At 45.6% G+C, this 11,369-nt stretch overlaps 1 long non-coding RNA gene across 1 annotated transcript in view; it reads right to left on the bottom strand.

The window, feature by feature from the left end:
• Nucleotides 1-429: 429 nt before the first annotated feature.
• The window catches only part of LOC146863209 (uncharacterized), a 396,751-nt gene continuing 385,811 nt past the window's right edge, over nucleotides 430-11,369 (bottom strand). Inside the window, exon 4 of the long non-coding RNA XR_014978570.1 lies at nucleotides 430-3,977. This is a non-coding gene — a long non-coding RNA (uncharacterized LOC146863209). The remainder of the gene's footprint in view (nucleotides 3,978-11,369) is intronic.

Genomic DNA, 11,369 nt, shown 5'->3' with positions numbered 1-11,369 from the left:
TAGTGCTGGTGTCAATAAGAGAAATGGTGTTTTAATGTATCATGCAATCAACATAAGGAACCTTTCTGATCTAAGGGGATAAAGGTATTTAGTTCACAGTTAGAATCTCTCTGGTTGTCCTAAAACTCAGGATAGAAGTTCTGCTTAACTTGATGGAATACAGTCAGTCAGATCTTGTACACTACATGTGACATATATTTGAGCAATCTCATTTCCAGTGCCACAGTTGACAATAAGCCAATTAGTATCCTCCCATTCCAGAGCCCCTTCTGCTGCCCCTCCTTGCTCTTTCATCCCCTGTCTTCCCTCACAGCCTTCCCTTGAACCTTTGTGGGGCTCCCCATCCTCTCCCTTCAACATTTTGCTGCATGTCCTGCAGCTTCAAAGACATCAGTTTTGATTTAATATTCTCTTTCTTATGTTCATGTGAAGACAAATAGTGGTTTGTGATGGTCACGGACAATTGAAATTCCTAAGCTTGCCATCCAAAACATATAGTCATGGGCTAACACCTCACATTTGCCATGAATACCTGCACAGTAGCAGCATTTACAGCTTCCAGAGCCTCCTCCCTCTGATGGGCAATGGCTGAATATGTCTCAAGCACATCCTTAAACCTGTCTAGATATCCTGCAGATGACATCCTTATTCTGTTTGCAATTCACAAAATGCCATTTTCAGTGCCTTGTCATTTCTGGAGTCCTGTTTGGACCATGTTGACTTTTGTACCAATCAATCTCTCATTTCACTTGGTAGAACAAACTGCAAAAATGTATTCACATCCATCCAATTTGGTCTGTACGCTTCAAACACAATCTGCAATTCTTCACAGGACTGGGGTGAGATTTTCTAATGTTACAGCACTGTTTCATAATACTCATTAAGTCAGAAGGGGTCTAATGGACATGGACAGTAATTCTGCCCCTGCCTGCGAGATAGTCCATAAATGGGAGAAGGTTATTGGGGGCAGATGGGTTGAGGTCTTCATCGTAGAATGAGGAGGGAAAGCCTGCAGTTTCTCTTAAACTTTCTCTGGTAATTGTGGACTGCATTGTCAGTGATCTCCATACCCAGTTTGAAGTGAACATACTCAAGCTCTAGACCATCAACAGTAGTGGAATCAGCATTTGTCTGATCACTCGGACCCCTCTACCAGGTGATTTACTGTCATTCTGCTGCATAGCAGTGATCACTTGCACGGTACCTCCTTGTACTCTGTTCACTGGTAGTCACATTATCATTTCCAGGTGCATCAGCGACTGCTTCTCTGACCTCGTTGGCTGGCAAGGCAAACATGCCCAACAAATCCTCCCCCATTTTTTTCATTCTCTTTTCATTCTCTTTCTCTTGTGGTTCAACCATCTCTTTGGTAGTCTAGTTTCTCCTAAGTGTTTTTATACCATATACTTGGGAACCATGTTTAAGTTTATGGGCCTAATCACACCATTGCAAAAAGAATGGCATACAACAGTTCAGCCTCTTGTTTTTGGATCCTTCACCTTTGTGCAAATAGCCTACTCTCTCTATATTTAAGGTGCCATGATCAGGAAATTAATTTTTACCATCTTCATTTGTCAGTCACATTCACTGTTTCAGATACTTACATCTGGCAATCTCTACTGTTGGCCATTGGATATACACAGACCACATCTAAAGCATTGTCCTTTAAATCTCTCCACTTTATTCTCTGATTTATGAGCACCCATCAAATCTATTTTCTCCACACATATTATCATGTATTCTACAACGTTTGACGACATGATTACTTCAGAATGTGGCAGCTCATCTTCCAACCATGACTCCTCCCTAACTTTCTCTTATTTACAATTTAAGATAAATTGATCTCTGATTGGTTCATCTGTTAAGTTTCCAAATTTACATGTTAAGTGAGGTTTGACACTCACGGTCGACCTGATCGGTCGTATCCCTATTGCTGCCGAGGTTTCGCCCTTGCGTGCCGACTTTTCTTCATTTTCGATTGCCCAAGGTGGCCAATTCTAATTAATTTTGGACCACGATTATGGTACTTATCTCAGGCTAATATGACTAAGTCCTGATGATGATCCCGGTACCTCTGTGCATGGGATCGAAACGCCGTCGAATCCATAACACCTTGACATTTTTATATGTATTATTGATTTGTGATAAGATGTTTCCCTTAATTTATGATTGACAATCCCCTCATTTCATTCAAGCACCAAGAAACGCTGAGTTTTCTTTCATGTTTTAATTGTCGCAGAGTTTGTGTTTCCACTTCATTGTTTTGTCTTCTTTGTGTATATTTGAAATATTAAATATTTTTGTCCGGCTGGACTACAAATTATAGATCTCATTGTACTTCTATATTAATTTCCTAATCTTTTCCTTCGTGTGAGGGACCACTGTTCATAGAAAATACAAATACCCAAGGTCCCTGACCTATCAAATTGGGTTCCCTTGTCTACATATAGCACACCTAGGTCTACATCTGCATCTACTATACTTACAACATTGAAAGGGGGTACCTAAAACACTCAAATCAGACAAAGGACCGCCACTGAAAGCAGCAGAATTTCGATGTTTCATATAATATATGTGTTAATGTCAAACAATCATAACTTGTGGCTACAAGTTAATGGCATTGCTAAAGAATTATTGCCAAAATGAATAAGACAACCTAGTGAGCTAAGTCAATACAAATTTCCTTATAGCAGGCAAAGTGTTAATATGCATGTGATTACAGGGCGACTCTACAGGAAAATCACCTTGGAAACTCATGTTTGGTCAAGTTACGCAGGCTAGTTTTACAGAACTTCAGTGTGCTAGACATTTTGAACTTGTTGATATAAAAATAAACCAAATGGCAAAACAGAAAAGAAAGACATATGGTAACATAAAACATAATATAGATTTATCAGAGAAGTAGATTGGGTGCTTGTTAAACAGCCTCAGATGATTAAATTGGTGCTTTGGATACGACAATAGAAAATTCTAAGAAAGTATTAAATCTAAACAAGGGCATTTGAAGTTGGGATCTTAGGAAGATCAAATATCTTCGTCCTCTTGTGTAATTTCAAATATACAGGGTTGGAGAAAACCTTTAGCTGCCTACAAGCAGCTAAAGGTGCATGTTTAGTTTTGTTTATTAAATTAGCACAGTTAATTAAAACCATTGCAATAAAATGTCATCATAGCACTGTTACCACATTAAAAGCAAAACGAAGCAAACAATCAGATTTCAATTCATACACATATTACTGACGAGGCAGTCTTGTAGGTGCATGTACCAGAAACCTAAATAGGGGCTTGTGGCAGACTGGATGCCAAGCACGGTTCAGTTCTTCACATTTCAATTTTAGTCATTTTTATTCTAGCAGAAACCTGCTTTTTGAAGTCCCTCAGAGCACTGTACAGTAAGGAAGAGGTATGAAGGAGTAACACGTTCAAGCATATCCTTATATGAGTGTTGCCCAATTTGGGAAAAAAGAAAACAATAGAGAAGGATTACATCCATCCTTATTGAAAATGGAAATAGCTGAATGATGCATACATTATCAAAAAGATGGTTTATGAAGGTATTAAGTGCTTGTTTAGTTATTCTTATTTGATAGTCTCTTTATACCATGGAAATGAAGAGTAAACCTTCTGAATTAGTAGAGCATTCTAGATTTTGTGGACATTTTCGGAAAAAGGACCATCTGATGGCAGTGCTCTTCTTGAAGCAGCAGATTTTAATCTGATGATGTCTTCCTTTTCAGTTCTAGAGGCAGCCTTAAATGTCTGGAAGACTCCAGAATTCATATTCACAGGAAGTGACATCAATGAATTTCCTAGAATCCAGCTCTATGCTCTGGGTCACTGGCTTACCACCAAAACTACTTGAAAAAGAGGAAACCAGAGAAATGGACTTCGTTCTCCAGCCTCCATCCTCACGGGTAGTAGCTTTGCTGCATTTCCCAGCATTCTTCTCTAAGGAAAGGGGTTTACTGGCAAAACCGCTATAGAAAAAAGACAGAGAGCAGACTTTATTCCCGACAATACATATGCACATGAAGTGTTTGTTTTTATTGCATTTCCCACACCCAAATCTACCTACCCCATTCCACTTCTTTTTTTTTTTTTTTTTTTTTTTGAAACCGTTTATTACAGATCTTAAAAGTATACAAGTATGGGCCCACAACCTTCCGGCCGGCCGCTAGCGATGGTAGGAACATACGACATACATTTATGGAACACGTGGTATTACGGATGAGCATTTCTCAGTAGGTAACAATGTCAAAGGCCACATCGTCCAGACCACATTATGCGGTTTCATTTTAAATTAAGAACAACAAAAAATTAAAACCACACCCACAAGGCAACCCACGGTCGAAAATAGCAGCACGTGCTCCCCTAGAGGGGGGGTCCCAACTGTACACAGAAGTATAAAGAGGGGGAAGAGAACAGAGCGAGGACTGGGGGAACCCAATGCCCGGCAGCGGGGGAATGAGTCGGCTAAGGGGACGGGGCTGGCGAGGCATCAGGCAGCAGCGGTGGTGCACAGATACCCCCTCGGTAGGCGTTCCAGGGGCCCCATACTTTCACCCATGTCCCAGGCTTACCCCTCGCCACATACACCACCTTTTCTCGAAACATGCACCAGTCCATGTGTTCTTTCCAGGCCGAGACCGTCGGGGGCCTCTGGGACCCCCACAGTTGAGCAATATCACGCTTGGCTATCATGTATCCCAGAGTCACCCACCACGTCTGCGGCGCCGAGTAATCAGTCGGTTCCCACACATTCAACAGGCATCTTCTCGCTTCAGGCAACAGCGCCACATGCGTAACCAGTCGCAGCACCTCATGTACACCACGCCAGAACCCTTCCACCTCCGGGCACTCCCACAAAATATGCAGAAAGGTCCCCAAAGCACCACACCCACGCTTACACAACCCATCTCCAGCATAGCCCATACGCAGAAGCTTTGGCCCCGTCATGTAGACCCGGTGGAGTATCTTGAGCTGGACGAAGCGAAGGCGAGCCGGTATGGCCACCTCCTTCGGGGAGGCCACCGCGGAGGTCCAGTCCTCGTCGTCCAACTCCAGCCCGTCGGCAACCCAAGCCGCACGAAGGGCAGTCAGCAGGCCCGAGCGGTCGTTTATCAGCTTTTTGTAGATCAGTGAGATCGTGCTGTCCGGGACGTGTCCATCCAGCACTCTATCCTCCAGGGGGGAATATTCTGGGATGGAGGCAACGTCCGAGAAGACGGAGCCCAGCGCATGACGGACCTGCAAATACCGAAAGTATTCACTGCCCTGCAACTGAAATTCCGTCTGCAACATATCGAACGTTTTAAATCCTCCCCTCGTCCAGAGATCCCCCACTGTACTGATACCTATTATGTCCCACTTCTCAAAGCCCTTAGAGGTCCACAGGGAGCCTAACCGCTCAGACGCGTATAGTGGTGACGCCCGGGTCAAGCGGTCCTTCCACCCCATAGCTGCATTGGCCGCGTGCCAGACTTGCACCATGACACGCGTGGGGCCCGTCAGACGAGCATCGGGCGCGCCAGAGTAGAGCGCTCGATTGTAGTCGCCACCTGGCAGGAGCATCTTGTCCATTTCAAATGCCGGGTTTAAGGCGGGCCCGTATAGGCCATGGTTAATGGCAGCGAGCTGGGAGGCCCAATAGTACCGTTTAATATCCGGGAGGGCAACCCCCCCGTCAAACCATGGGAGCGTCAGCTTCGCCAGGGCAATGCGCGGCCTCCCGTCCCAGAACAGGCGGCGTTGCAGACTCTCCACCTCACGGAAGTAGCGCGCCGGGACTAAGTCCATAGTGTTCTGCAAAGCGTACAGGAAACGCGGCAGAGACATCATCTTGAACAATGCCGCCCGGCCGAGCGGCGAAAGCGGCAGGCGCCGCCAGCGTGCGACATCTACCCGCAGACGCTGGAGGGGGGGAAGCAGATTACGTTCATACCGGGCCTCCGGGTCCAGAGTAATGAAGACACCCAGGTACCGAAATCCCTGCGGGGCGATCTGAATCGGACAGCCCCGCGGGAGAATAGGAGCCTCCCCAGAGAGAACATACACACACGATTTAGCCCAGTTGATGACGAGACCGGAGTTACGACCAAACGATTGTAAAACATCAACTAGCACTATAAGTGATTTACGTGGGGAGGCTAGGTACAGAAGGATGTCATCAGCGTATAGGGATACGCGGTCATCATACTCGGGGGTCCAACGGAGATCACGGATGGAAGGCTCCCACCGCAGCCACTCCACCAGGGGCTCCAAGGCAAGCGCAAAAAGAAGGGGCGACAGGGGACAGCCCTGTCGCGTGCCCCGGCCCAGCTCAAACGGGGCCGATACTCAGATGCTCGTCGCTATGGCACCGCTGGGTTTGCTCCCCTATTTGCAGGGGCCGACGCACGACAAGGGGCACACTCTTGACCAGGTTTTCTCGACTTCCCCTTTGGAGGTCTTAGAGATTATCCCGGTACTATGGTCAGACCATCTGCTGGCTAAATTTTCGATCAAAGGCACAGGTAAACTGGCTGTTGCCGCCCCACAGCAGCATGGTCGCACCCATAGGGCGTACCATCGAGTGACCCCTGAGATGCTGGCTCAGGCTGCCCTGGATCACCCCTGCCCCCTTTCTGGCGACCTGTCGAAGGATCTGGAGTCCTTGCAGGCATGGCTTTCTGACAGGCTTAACGATCTTGCCCCGGAATTGGCCCCCCGTCTTACTCCCAAACGAGTTTCCGCCCCTTGGTTTACCGCAGCACTGTCTGCTAGGCGGCAGCAATGCAAGGTAGCTGAAAGAGCCTGGCGGGTAAAATATGACTCGGATGCTAAGTTGACCTATAAGAGCGTGGTTAAGGAGTATCACCGGGACATTCGCCTGGGTAAGAAAGCCTACTTGGCAGGGAGGATAGAGGCTGCCTCCAACTCCTGTAAGGAGATCTTCTCTATAGTTAGAGAATTTATTTCTCCACGGACTAACATCTTTGAGGAGAGACCCTCTGATTCTTGGGCCTCTGATCTTGCTAGTTTTTTTACTAGCAAGATCCAACTTATACAGGATTCTTTTCCATCGGTTGTATCCGTGGAGCGAATTAATTCTGAGGCCAATCGATCGCCCCCTGCTTCGCCAGGTTTGACGCTGGGCGTATTTCCACCTTTATCTGCGCCCGCCTCTTTAGCACTTCTGGGCAATTTGAAATCGGGCTCGCCCTTGGACCCATGCCCTGCTAAAATTCTGGCAAAACTGGCCGAGGTGGTTAATCCATTGGCTAACCCGCTACTGAATCTCTCGCTGAGTCAGGGAGTGGTTCCGCAGGCTTGGAAGCAGGCAATGGTCATCCCGCTGCTCAAAAAGCCTGGTCTGGATCCAAAGGCCCCAGTCAACTACCGGCCTATCTCTCTGCTGACGGCTCTTACGAAAGTTGTTGAAAAGCACGTGCAGACGGTGCTGTCCAACTTTCTAGAGTCGAATGAGATTTTGCATGCCACTCAGTCGGGTTTTCGCCCAAATCTCAGTACGAGACTGCGCTCCTCGAGGTCTCAGAAACCATTAAAGGGGTTCTGGATACTGGGGGCAAAGCCATGCTGGTGATGCTGGACTTGTCGGCGGCTTTTGACACCGTCCCCCATGATGGTCTTCTCATAAGACTCTATGAGATTGGACTACGGGGGACGGTGTTTAGCTGGTTTTCCTCCTTTCTAACGGGCCGCCGGCAAACGGTCTGGGCCTCGCCTGATTCCGCCGTGATGCCGCCTCTGGGAGTCGGGGTCCCTCAGGGCTCTATTTTGAGCCCGACCCTCTTTAATATCTTCATGACCCCTTTGGCGGCGTTGGCGGAGTCGTTTGGGGCCCGGATCGTATCCTATGCAGACGACACCCAGCTCCTCTTCTCGTGTAAGAGAGGAGGAGACTTTGATGGGGAGAGTATCCGGGACTGCCTTGGGGCTGTGTTTCAATGGTTTCAACTGAACAGCCTCAAGTGCAATTCCGATAAGTCCGAGGTACTTTTCTTTGGGCGCGACACAGAGCCAGACTGGCAGGCTTGGTGGCCTACCAATATGTTCCCCCCAACTTGTTCATCCCAAATGGCTAAGAACTTGGGGGTCAAGATGGACAAGGGGTTGACTATGAAGTCTCAGATCCTGGGGGTGTCGGGCACTTGCTTCGGCCTCCTTAGGATGCTACGGAGGTTTCTTCCCCTCTTATCGGAGGAGCACAGGAGGCTGACTGTGCAGGCTCTGATAGGCTCCAGGCTAGATTATTCTAACGTTCTGTACCTGGGCCTGCCAGAGTACCTGCTACAGCGGCTCCAAATTGTGCAGAATGCTGCGGCGAGAGCGATTTTTGGCTTGAACAGACGCGTCAGTGCTGCGGGCTTGCTCCAGACCCTGCACTGGCTTCCAATCCGCAAGCGGATCGCCTTTAAGGCTTTGACCCTGACATATAAGGCCCTCCATGCGACGGGTGCAAAGTACCTCCAAAGGAGACTTGCCTTCTACCGACCGGCTCGTTCTCTGAGATCAGAATCCCTGTTTTTGGCATCCGTCCCGCGAGTAAAGAGAGCGTGCTTGGGAGGTCGCTCTTTTGGACTACTGGCGCCACAGCTGTGGAACTCTCTGCCTCTTACACTTCGGGGAGCCACCAGCTTACTAGCTTTTAGAAAGGATCTCAAATCCTGGTTGTTTACTCAGTAGGTCTTGTCTCGTTCGTTGTTTTTCTTTCTGTCTGTGTCACTTTCTCTTTTAATGTGTTATGTTAACATACTGTAGCCTACCTTAAATAAAAGCGCCGGGACACTCTTTTTGAGTAGCCGTGCGCTCTATAAAAGCCATTTTAACATAACATAACATAACTGGATATAGTCGTATCTTTCCAGCCCACACCAGTTAGTCTACATGGGTACCTCAATGTCTAGCAAGCTACCAATCAGATGGGAGTTCCCCAGGAGTCTCTTTTCCCTTGTCACTTTCATCTTCTACATGAAGCCCATTGTGGGAATACTCACAGATAACAATATCAGATATTTACTAAAACACTGACAGTACATGACTATTTAAATGCCTTCTCTGCTCCTGACATTGAATGACTTAAACACTGATTGCACCTCATCCAGACTTGAATGCCTAACTCCTACCTTTACACAAGACACACAAACACTTTCCTCCATGTAACAAACGTATTTTGCCATAAAGAGTGTGCAAGACTAGATTATGTAGCAGAAGAAGATTCACCCTGTATGTTGCTTCCACCCTCAAGGAACACATCACTAAGAAAATCAATGGAGGTCCAGGTCTCTCCACTAAAGAAAGTAAGAACAATCCTCCCACAAATTGGCTTCAGAACTGCAGTTAAAAACCTTGTACTTTCACATCTGGATAGTGGTGTGGGTGTCTTATTTGCAAACTTTAAAACTAAAACAGCTCCATCTTGATCATGTCTCACATAAGTATTGCTGTTGCACTAATACACCCCTGAGCTTCAGCAACTTACCATTAACGGTATTTGACAGAGTTTAGCTCTGGGCAGAATGTGAAGACTATGGGGTGAGATATGTTGTTCTTGTACTGGCATTTGCAAGTAACGCTCATGGTTGCAGCAGCAAGGGGAAGAGTACACTGTTTAACAAAATGTTATGGATGTACCAGAACGCTGTTACACATATAATGAATTTACATCTGTTTGCTATTCCTGTGAATGGTATTGCAACAGAATATCGGAAACTGAAATATCCTTATCCAAAATATTATGTCGTGAATATCGAGGACACTAATATCATGAGGTTGAACTTCTATAGGTAAGCAACATTTCACGATATATAACTCCACATATGTACTTTGACGATTTATATGTATCTTCAAGGTATGTAGATGTGAAGTTAAGAATAGTAAATCTGTATTTACCTATTTGCACTTGCCTTCTGGATATTTGGTTCTCGATGTGTTTTACACAATAGTATGTCCACACAATAGTTCTGTTTCTGTTATTCTGTCAGTGAACCCCTATAATCTGAACAGTTGAGTAAATTAACATTGCTGGACGAGGATAAAACTACTTGTGCTAGAGTTTTTGTCATACATTCTGTGGGAGATCCATGAGCTCCCATGTCATTCAGCTGAATAAACCTTGCTGTCATGGAACAATCCTGCTTATGCATTTTCATTTGACGGTCCAGTGTTCACGGTTCTGGTGGGAAAGCACAGGCATAATTGGACTGGAAGATCCCTGGCAGCTATGTTGCAGTGCTCCTAGTAGATGTGTAAGGCACCCCAAATGAAAGGATGTTTCCTGAAGATTTCAACCTCTGCTCGCAGAGCGAACCCTTATCAGCATTGGTAAGTGGTACACGTGTACTTTAGTAGTTCTTTGAGAGCAACTAGAAGAGTAGGGAAGAAGGCAGAGTAAAAATGTACCCAGCTCAAAAAAATAGATAGACGCAGTCAGTGTGCCTGTGAGGGGTGAAAGTCATGCCAAGATTTCTTACGTCGCCATCACCATAGAGAGAATGTAATAATAATAATAACTTTATTTGTGTGATTACTTAAAACCATTGCAATAAAAAAATATATATATAAAAATACAGAACAGTTATACTGGATCTGCCCCCTCTATAAAGAAGATTTGTTAAAAAAAGCTTTGTGTTGAAAACTGTTATTTCTATTAAAAAAAGTTAAAAATAGACAGGTAGAATGATGGAGTCAATAATAGTCACACTAATAATAAAATAGAGAGAATGAAAAAGTGCTCACTGGTGAAGGAACAGTGTGTGTGTGTTTGCTTGAGAGGAGGATTTGTTTACCTTCAGGTGTATCTTCCAATGGGCTAGACATTTCAGGGTAGGGGTGTAGTGAACCCCCCGCTTTACCAGCATTAGCAGGGGTAGGGTGCTTTATGGGCTTCTTTTATCTGGAATTTAGCAGATTAAAGATTACAATTATCACTAAAAGGAAGTAATAATGGCTGATGAATTAGCGAAGGGAAGATGGGCAAGTGGTTGCACGAGTAAGTGAAAGGATGGATGAGTGGATGAATGAGTGGTTGAAAGGATGGGTGGATTAAAGGATGGGTGGATGAAAGGATGGATAGGTGAGTGGGTAAAAGGATTAGTGGATGAAATGATAGATGGATGAATGGGTGAATAGATTAATGGATGAAAGAATGGAAGGATGGGTGGGAGCATGCAAGGATGGATGTGTGGATGAAAGGGTGAGTGTGTAAAAGGATAGAAGGATAGGTGAAAGGTTGGATGAATGAGTAGATGAAAGTATTGATGGGTGAAGGATGGATGGGTAAGTGAAAGTATGGAAGGGTTAAATAATGGACGGATGAGTGGGTGAAAGTATAAGTAAATTATTGGTTGAAACCATGGGTGGATGAGTGG

Source organism: Triturus cristatus, chromosome 2_2 (genome assembly GCF_964204655.1).
Source record: "Triturus cristatus chromosome 2_2, aTriCri1.1, whole genome shotgun sequence".
In the NCBI taxonomy this organism is placed as follows: Eukaryota; Metazoa; Chordata; class Amphibia; order Caudata; family Salamandridae; genus Triturus; species Triturus cristatus.
Note: the sequence above shows the minus strand (reverse complement) of the source record. Positions and strands in the feature narration are given on the sequence as shown.